Genomic DNA, 10,447 nt, shown 5'->3' with positions numbered 1-10,447 from the left:
ATACAGTGTGTGCAAATGAAGTAAGGAGGTAAGGCAATAAATAGGCCATAGTGGCGAAGTAATTACAATTTAGCAATTAACACTGGAGTGATAGATGTGTAGATGAGGATGTGCAAGTAGAAATACTGGTGTGCAAAAGAGCAGAAAAAAACAAAAAAAACTAATATGGGGATGACGTAGGTAGTTGGTTCGATGGGCTATTTACAGACGGGCTGTGTACAGCTGCAGCGATCGGTAAGCTGCTCTGACAGCTGATGCTTGAAGTTAGTGAGGGAGATATAAGTCTCCAACTTCAGTGATTTTTGCAATTCGTTCCAGTCATTGGCAGCAGAGAACTGGAAGGAAAAGAGGCCAAAGGAGGTGTTGGATTTGGGGATGACCAGTGAAATATAACTGCTGGAGCGCGTGCTATGGGTGGGTGTTGCTATGGTGACCAGTAAGCTGAGATAAGGCGGAGCTTTACCTTACAAAGACTTATAGATGACCTGGAGCCAATGGGTTTGGCGACAAATATGTAGCGAGGACCAGCCAACGAAAGCATACAGTTCGCAATGGTGGGTAGTATGTTTATATGTCACTCCCTTTGGTTTCTTCCCCAGTCATCATTGTTTCTGTTCTGGTGTCATGTCTGTGCGTTGTCCGTGTGTCTTATTTTGTATTATGTTGTGTTTATTTATTAAAACATTCACTCCCTGAACTTGCTTCCCGACTCTCAGCGCACATTGTTACAGAATGACGACTCAACAAAGGGCAGCATCAGGGAGTTTTTATTTAACTTTTTGTGTTGGGGTGATGTCGGGTCCGGGTGTTGGAGCGTAGCTACCTGGGAGGCCTCATCCGGTTTGTAGGCTCCCATGCCTCAGCGGGTTGGATAGGCTCTCATGCCTAAGCTGGATGAACAGGTTCCCGTGCATCAGCCAAGGCAACCGGGGAAGTCTCAGCCTGCTCATCAGGCTCTTACTCCTCAGCCGGTTCATCAGGTTTCTGCGCTTCAGCGGAGGCGACCGGTCCGCTCCGGATCCCCGGGATTGTTCCTGTGGATGGCGCCCAGCAGCTGGAGCCGAACGTGCTGGGGAGGGGCTACTGTCATGTGTCCTCTCTCTCCGGCCTCTAGGTCACCAGGCTGCTCGTTTATGGCACACACCTGTCACCAGCATTACGTGCATTTGCGCATGATGACACTCACCTGGGCTCCATCACCTCCTTGATTACCTGCCCTTTATACTCCCTTTGGTTTCTTCCCCAGTCGTCATTGTTTCTGTTCCTGTGTCATGTCTGTGCGTTGTCCGCGTTTCTTGTTTTGTATTATGTTGTGTTTATTTATTAAAACATTCACTCCCTGAACTTGCTTCCCGACTCTCAGCGCACATCGTTACAGTTAGAAATAATTAGATTTTGAGCCGGTGATTCTCCTTTACTTTGGAATTGAACTCACCTGTGGTGAGTTGAAGGTAACTGCAATATAACAATTACTAATTCAACCAGTTTGAATAGCGAAAAGGACTCATTCTCCTGTTTTGTGTCACTACAATGAGCATGGAGAAAATAAACAAAACAAGAGAATTATATGAGGTCAGACACAAGACTGTAGCCAAACATAGACAATCTCAAGGCTACAAGTCCATCACCAGAGACCTTAATGTTCCTGTTTCCACCGTACGTAATGTTATCAAGAAGTTTAAGGCCCGTGCCACTGTAGCCAAACTCACTGGACGTGGACGCAAGAGAAAACTTGATGGAAGATTGCAGAGAAGGATGGTTCGGTTGGTGGAGAAAGAACCTTGATCAACTGCTACACAGATTCAAGCTGACCTTCGGACACAAGGTATGACGGTTTCAACTCGCAGCATCTGTTGCCAACTCAATGAAAGGGGGGTAAAATGGTGAGAGACCCAGGAGGACGCCACTGCTGAGAGAGAGACATAAGAAAGCCTAACAGCAATTTGCCAAAACACACCTGAACATGCCAAAATCCTTCTGGGAGAATGTCCTCTGGACCCAGTGTCAGAAAGCCAGGTCTCCGTCGAAGGTCATGGGTCTTTCAGCAGGACAACGACCCAAAACACACTTAAAATAGCACTCAGGAATGGTTCAAGACAAAACACTGGACTGTTCTGAAGTGGCCTGCAATGAGTCCAGATCTAACTCCCATTGAAAATGTCACGATCTATCACAAGGATGACGCTGGAGAGACGAAGCAGGTAAGGGGAGTAACATTTAATAAATCACGGACATGGAACGAGACATAAACAGCACTGGTAGCCAAACAGAAAAACAATCAATGCAGAAGCAGGAACAGAGCTGGGGAACTGACACATATAGGGAGGAAATGAACAGGTGATAAGAGAGTCCAGTGTGAGTCCAATAACGCTGATGCGCGTGACAAGGAAAGGCAGGTGTACGTGGATGGATGGCAGGAGTGAGTGATGCAAGGCATTCTGGCGCCCTCAAGCGCCAGGGGGAGGGGAAGAGCGGGAGCAGACGTGACAGTACCCCCCCACTAGGGGCGCCACCCCGCGTCCCACCTGGGCAAACCGGCCGAGACATGGGCGCTGGGCAAGCCGGTTGAGGCGTGGAAGCCCGACGAACCGGCTGGAGCGTGAGAGCCTGGCGAGCCGGCTGAGGCATGGGAGCCTGACGATCCGGCTGAGTCCAGACGCCTGTCGATCCCGCTAAGGAAACCCGATGATCCGTGGATTGTGACGTGGGATGGGAAGCCACCGAGCCAACCGAGGCAATGAAACCTCTCGAGCCAGCCAGGGCATGAAAGCTCGACGGGCTGGCTTAGGCACCCCCGGTTCCATCGGCGGCAGAATCCACCCCCGACGTCACCGACAAAACAAACAACAAAACAAACAAAAAACTCCTGGACAGGCTGGGCAGACAAGAACTGACGATCCAGCTGAGGCCCGACGTGGGAGGGGCGCCATCCGAGCCAACCGGGGCAAGGAAACCTCTCGAGCCTGCTAGGGCGTGAAGCCCGACGAGCAGGCTAGGCACCCCCGGTTCCATCGGTGGTGACCAGAGCCGATGCCACGATACCAACCAGAACGCCCAGTACTCCCCGATGCTTCGTGTGAGGGCTTCTGCCATTCTGTCACGATCTATCACAAGGATGACGCTGGAGAGACGAAGCAGGTAAGGGGAGTAACATTTAATAAATCACGGACATGGAACGAGACATAAACAGCTTAGCAAACAGAAAAACAATCAATGCAGAAGCAGGGAACAGAGCTGGGGAACTGACACATATAGGGGAGGAAATGAACAGGTGATAAGAGAGTCCAGGTGAGTCCAATAACGCTGATGCGCGTGACAAGGAAAGGCAGGTGTACGTGATGGATGGCAGGAGTGAGTGATGCAAGGCATTCTGGCGCCCTCAAGCGCCAGGGGGAGGGGAAGAGCGGGAGCAGACGTGACAGAAAACTTGTGGAGAGATCTGAAAACAGCAGTTAGGAGAAGGCACCCTTCAAATATGGGAGGACTGGAGCAGTTTGCAGAAGAGGAGAGTGCCAAACTGCCAGTACCGAGGGGCACAAAGCTCATCGATGGCTACAGGAAGCGCTTGATTGCAGTTATTTTGACCAAAGGCTGTGCTACCAAACATTAAGTCTTGGGTGTCAATAATTTTCTCAATGCCATTTATGATTTAAATGGATATATTAAGTTCTAAATCAAAAACAAAGGTTTTGTAATATTAACAGTGAAATAAAGAATTATGGAGACCAAATACTTAGGTCAATTTCAACTTATTTTTAGGGAAAATTGTGAGTTACTTGAAAAAAGTGAAAAAAGTGCAAGGGTGCCAATATTTCTGGCCACAACTGTAGTGTCCACTAACTAGGATCTAATGGCAGGGGAAACAAAAAACAGCGGTGTGAATTGGGCACAGCCAAAGAGACATGTTTTTTGTCCTACCAGATCCACAAGGAGGTTATAGATAGTGTATCCCTCTGTCCTTCAACTGTTTATGGATGTGGATATCCGGTTCAAGTCCCAGGCTCCCAATGACTGTCATGATTATTTATTTATAAGTTCATTGCAATTTGCTCTTTAGCACCATCTGTTCGGTATCTGATAGAACAGACCCAGAACCTGGGCATTCATTTCAACGACCCAAGACGGTCCATTTACTTAGTGCTGTGAAAACCATGTCATGAAATCCTGCAATCTCATTGCTGCAGTCCCCCTCCCTCCCGCCCAATAGCAAGGAATGTATACTGTAGTGGGCAATGCAGTCCAAGCGCTGGCAGAAGGCCAAATGCCCGAAGCTGCTGTCTGATAGCGGAGCAGTAGGTAACTAAGCAGCTTGTTTTGAACTATATCTTTTTGAAACATTAAAATGTACAGAAATTAACCACACTTTTATGGATATTTTAAACATAATCCTTGAATTATATAATATATATTTTGTTGAAAAATATATGTTAAACTTTTTTTGACCAATCTCAAGTGGGGCACTGCCCTTAATACCCTAATGGACGAGTCGCCAATGCTTGCAATACAATACGTTAACCACTAGAAAATGTATGCGCACATGGTCTAAAGTTTGCGTGGAGCTAAGGACATTCTCACTCTAAGTTCAGTTTTTATAATTGCCAACTTTTGCGGGAAAGTGGCGCACGCATGATTTGGGGTATATTTTCTACATACGCAATGTTTATAAATGAGGCCCCTGATCACTCATAGTTCAGGTTGCGCCCTTGTTGTTCAATGAGTTGCAAAACATAATGGATTTGTAACATGCTGCATAAGAAAGATTCATTTAACCTGAAATTTGGAACGTAGTACTTTGAAATATTAATAGAAATAACAACTAGCAACAGGAAATGGTCTAATCTTAAAAGCCTGTTATTTTTATCAGCCATTATGAAACATTTTATTAAATGCTTTTTCAATTATTATTTGATGTTTAAATTTGCATGTCATTAATTACATTGACTACTGTTACTACATTAGCTCAAGACTGTACAACAGATGGTTCAGTGAACACATGAGATGAGCCTGAGAGCTGAAGCCTTGTTCTAGCTCCCCAAGCCCAACAGCAAAGCGTATTGTGGAAAAGACCAGGATGTGAACCCAGATTGTCACATTTGCAACTTATCTTCTATCAATGTCCTTTTTACAAATGGGGAATTAGAGTACATTGACGATTGAACTCACAATAACTAGTAGGTTTGGTGTTACAACCTTACATCAGCCATATCGTCAAGTTGAAGAAAAATACAGTGGTGAACCGTGACCATAGGACAGGAAATAGGCCTTCAGAGGAACCAGAAATCTTCCAATACCTTGTATCAAGAAAATAACAGAAAACATCACTGAATGCGTCCCACATTATATATTCTGTAGTCGGACCATTCTAGTTCTAGCGAAAAAAGAGCAATGCTTTTTGATGACATTATGAATGAATCGAACAGGCCTGGCTATGTCTCGGGCTGCCGCGCACACAGAGACAGAACCAGCATGGACACAAAGCATAAAATAGTGTGACCAGCAAAACAAAGAACACACTGTTTTAACAACCTGTGAATCACATTAACACCAATAGCAACAACAACCGTGTCACCTCAAAGGCTCATGGTGCTGAAAGGACAACGACCGTAAAACCTGTGCACTCCATGGCGCTGAAGGAGAGAGAGTTTTGGTCAAACACATAGACCGGGCTGATAGACAGGCAACAGCAGTCACACACAGCATCAAATACTGTCAAAGAATAAGCAGCCCATTCACTCTAGTAGTCCAAAATGAAATGAACAAATCAGCTGTGACTTCCCATTGCAAATATATTTTATAATGTTCATTCCACTAAACTGTGATCTAACGTTTAAATGCAACAATATTTCAGTCATTACTTTCAAAGGGATAGCGAGCTGCAACAAAAAACAGTGCCACTCACCAGATGATGATCATTTGTAAACTACATTTGAAAGAAGTTTGAAAGTTAATCTTGAAAAGGGTGATGCTAACAAATTAGCAACAGCATCCACCTTGAAGTTGATAACAGCTGCTGCAGCCGCCATCACCACTGTTACACTACTACAACACAAGCTAACTCACATTGTCACACTACTACAACACAAGCTTGCTAAAGTTACTAGCTCAGGAAATCTACCGCTTGCGCCACTGATTATTTTATCTTTCGCTGTCAGTGTTGAATGGCAGAGGCCTTCTTTCCAGCTTCTGAAGGCCTAGTCAATGGCTGGCTGAACTAGCTAGATTTTTCTACTGAAAGACCACCAAAGAAAATCCTGATTGGATATTTTTTTCTCTTCAGTATTAACCCTTCTCTTTCCAACACAAACTGAAGAAACGAAATCAGAAGAACATAACAATTATTGTAAAGATGAAATAGAAATACAAAAAATATATATTTTTAATTATAAATCCTTAGACCCCTGAAGGCCCTCATGGTTCCCCGCTAGAAAAATGTAGTAATGGAGAGAGCCTGGAGAAAAACTCTTGCTAAGGTAATGGGAGTGGAAGATAATAATTGTTATCTTATTATGCACCTGGTTTCTATGGCAATATATGTACTCAATGATCTCCCATAGTGACTCTCAAGTACCACTTGAAGTGTCTCATTGACCCGGCCATTTCCCATGACAACCCTCAATCCAACCTGAATTATAAGGTGCTATACAAGCCTACTGTTATCTTGGGAAGTCACGTCACAGCTCCACAGCAGTTGTTTACAAATCAATTACAAAGTAATGAAACCTTCCTAAAATATCCTTTAGTGTTCAACTGCTATGAGGATGATACACCCAAAGCCCTAGTAATGATAGTTACGCCCAAAAGTCCTAGATTCTGACAGTTACACAATGATAGTGTAACTATCAGAATCCCATCGGAATCCTATTGGACTACTTTTTCTTATTGGAAATCAAAAGCGATCCTATTGGATCCTGTAGGATTCTCGCAGTCCTATAGGTAAACTTAAGTTATTTGATTTGATTCTTGTTCAGGCAACTTCTTGTCTTTGATTTAGACATTACAATATAACATACAATACTACATACAATGTTATAATAACACAACATTCTGAATGCACAGTATCTATACAGTGCTTATATGCAAATAAAAACTAGAAGGAAATTACATTTTTAGGTACAGTAACACAAAGATAATAGCATTTCTGTCATTTAATGTATAATAGTCAGCTTTGCATACAAAAAACAGAATGTTTCCTTTACCTTCTTTATGTTGGGATAAGTAGAGGAAAAGAAAAACTTGAAGATAATGAGACCACCCAACTCCTTCCTCCCAGGGTTGTACCCCTCCCCGCATCCTTCCCTCCCCCCAGAACTGTCCCCCCCATCCTCCCTCCATCCCTAGAAGGTGCTCCCTCCATAGCTTCCCTATCTCCCTCCTGGATGTAACTACCAGTTCCAATCTAGTGACCTCTTGTCACACCTGATCCAGATATTGTGAACAATGTAAATATGATGACCTGTGCCACATTAAGATTACATCAAATTGTTAATCAAGTTCTGTGCTGTTTGGCTGTAATCCCACATAGGTACACCATTCTGAGACAAATGTAAAGAACCTTGCAGACAATCTCAGTAGGTTTCACAGCTATTGTTGTTACTGGTTGGCACAATAACTTGAATGTGTGATGCAGATGCACCAGATGCAAATGTTTACTCAAGTTATGTCCCTTGGACCATGGGGGATGGGGCTGCACGAGACAGCTACTGGGTAGAGGGGACATTACCGGCGGTTCCCCACTATAAGGTCACCATCTAAAGTTGCAATGGTGGTAGTTCAATATTCGTTGATTATGATGTTATTATATAACATGTGTTACTGTCTACATTCATACTGTATGTACTTTTATAAAAGGTTTGGAGGGTGGGTGCTCCTTATATTAAGCAGTGAAGTTAACTATAGTGTATAGCCAAGATTTGAGGATAAATCCTTTAGAATATAATGTAAATATCTATACAATTGCGATCAATAAAATTAATAGAAATCCTATAAGATAAAAAAACATTGAAATCTTCACTAAACGCCTAAAATAATGCAGCTTGATTGAATTTTAAACCCCAAATCTATTTTACATAAAGAAACAACCTGTCATTCATCACAAACTTTGTGAATATCTGGGTTTTCCCTCTTCACAATGCAGAAAGTGCATTTAATCAGTGGACACCACTAATTTTTATTACAACACATAATTGGCATCTCCTCCTCTTGCCTGCCCCAGCTGCAGCCTCAGGTGGATCAGGACAAGATTCAGCCCCCTGAACAGCTTTCACAAGCGCTGCAGAGGCTGCTGTGCGGGGTCGGCGCTCCCTTCTTTGAATATGTGGGGTTACAAGTGCCATTCCCAGCTGCTCCAGGAACACCCTCCTCTTGTTCCGCTTATCAGGCATCCAGGTAGGATTGATCTTATTCCATATCACGAAGGCATTGTAAGAGGACACATCAATGATGTTTTGGAAGATGACCAGGGGCCAGCGGGCAGTCATCCTCCTGCAGCTGAAAGTTCCAATCACCTTGTCCAGGTTGTCCTTGCCTCCTATGTTGTGGTTGTAGTCCAGGATGATGGCTGGCTTCCTGTCCTCACGATCACTGATCTCAGCTGTTTTGTGCAGTGTGCTCAGGAGGACCACATTCTTGTTCCTCTTTGGGAGGTAAGAAACTAGAGTGGTGGTGGGGGTGAATGCAAACTTTGATGAGAAGGCCTCTCTCCCCCTTGTTGCGAGGAGTGCAGTGGGGAGCTCAGGCTTGTTCTTTCTAACTGTGCCAACCATGGTGATCTTCCTCTTTAGGAGCTGTTGGCTGAATTCATAAGAGGTGAAGAAATTGTCACGTGACATTGTGCCCCCTCAGTTCATCTGTCACATCAAGCACAACCCTCATCCCCTGGTTCTTCTCCGGGCCTCCACTGGTTGGCTTCCCTGTGTAGACTTGCATCTTCCAAGCGTAGCAGGATTGTGCATCACAGGCCACCCATATCTTGATGCCATACTTTGCTGGCTTGCTGAGCATATACTGCCGGAAAGGAAAGCGACCTTTTGACAAAAGACATTACTATCAGTAATTAGTATCAGTGTCACAGAAAACAATCTCATAAATCAATGATATTACAGCAATACATAATAAAATTAACAGTGAAAATCACTTATATTACAGATATGAAAATAAAAATGTACCTCTGAATGGAACCAGTTGCTCATCCACGGTTACTTCAGGCCCAGGGTTGTAGAGGTATGGCAGACGCTCCACCCACTTCTCCCAGACCTCTCTTATGGCCGCCAGTTTGTCTCTCACATGTCTTGCAGGTCTTGACTCACGGTTATCAAATTGTAGCATTCTTGAGAAAGTGTGAAAGACCTTCAGTGGCATCGTGGCACGAAGAATCGCCCTTCCACTCTCTGCATCCCAGAGACTACATGTAGCCTCGCCTCGGGACCTATACACACCCGCTAAGATTAGCAGCCCTGTGTAGGCACGCAGGTTAATCTCATCTATCCTTTTCCAGTTGTCTCCATATTTACGGAAACCCTCCAAATTTGTTATCTCCAGGATGATTTTTTCGATGGCTGGTGTGATGAACATGTAGAATGTTGAGGCGATGTGCTGGGCATGGGCAACTGCATGTCTTGTGGGCCCTGGGGTCATCCTTATGACATTTTGTGCTGCCATCCTGCCCTGTTTGTCATATGGTGACAAGGACCCTATTATTTTGCTGTTCTTTGACAAAATGTCTCTTTCAGCTTGGGGGATTTCTTTTTCATCTGAAGATGATGCATCGTCCTCTGGGTTGTATTCTTCCCCATCTTCTTCTTCAGATACCTCCTCCTTCTCTTCTAAATAAATGTTCTCTTGTTCCTCCTGGACAACTGAAAAAATCTGATCTACGACCTGTTGGGCACTGAAACGTGCACTCATGGCTTCAGCAAAGAGAGAACTGGGGGGACTGTCATCTGCAGCACCTTTATAGCGTCTGACTGCATTCCCCATTAGTTAACAACACTTTGAAGAAATTGTTATTTTGTCTGAAAGTGTTTTTATTTTGTCTGAAATTGTTTTTATTTTGTCTGTGAACTTGAGTCATGTGTGGGGTCGTGGAGGGGAGATGCTGAACATGCACAAGAATGTTTTAGTTTTGTCTGAGTTCAATCAGTAGCACACATTCTCTCAATTGCTCATTGTGTGTGTGTGTGTATGGGTGTGTGTGTGTGTATGTGTTTGTGGTTTTTGTGGCGTGTAAATGATTTTATAACTGCTGGGTCAAAAATTACCCTAAGACAATCTTTGTATCCTGGTGGTGTACAGCTTTCATGGAAATATGAACAAAGGCAATGTTTCACTTTTTCTCATGTTGGGGTCACTCTAGGAAAAGTCATCAAATTTCCAGTTAAAAAATATCCTTTAGGTGTAACGGTCGTCTGTTGAAGAGTAGTTGGACCAAAGTAAGTGTTCATGTTATTTT

The 10,447-nt window shown here is 44.0% G+C and overlaps 1 pseudogene; it reads right to left on the bottom strand.

The window, feature by feature from the left end:
* Positions 1–833: 833 nt before the first annotated feature.
* LOC139029557 (piggyBac transposable element-derived protein 4-like) lies at positions 834–9,657 on the bottom strand (annotated as a pseudogene).
* Between the last annotated feature and the right edge of the window lie 790 nt (positions 9,658–10,447).

This window comes from Salvelinus sp. IW2-2015, linkage group LG20 (genome assembly GCF_002910315.2).
Source record: "Salvelinus sp. IW2-2015 linkage group LG20, ASM291031v2, whole genome shotgun sequence".
Lineage (NCBI taxonomy): Eukaryota > Metazoa > Chordata > Actinopteri > Salmoniformes > Salmonidae > Salvelinus > Salvelinus sp. IW2-2015.
The sequence above is the reverse complement of the archived record's forward strand: the minus strand, read 5'-3'. Positions and strand labels throughout refer to the sequence as shown.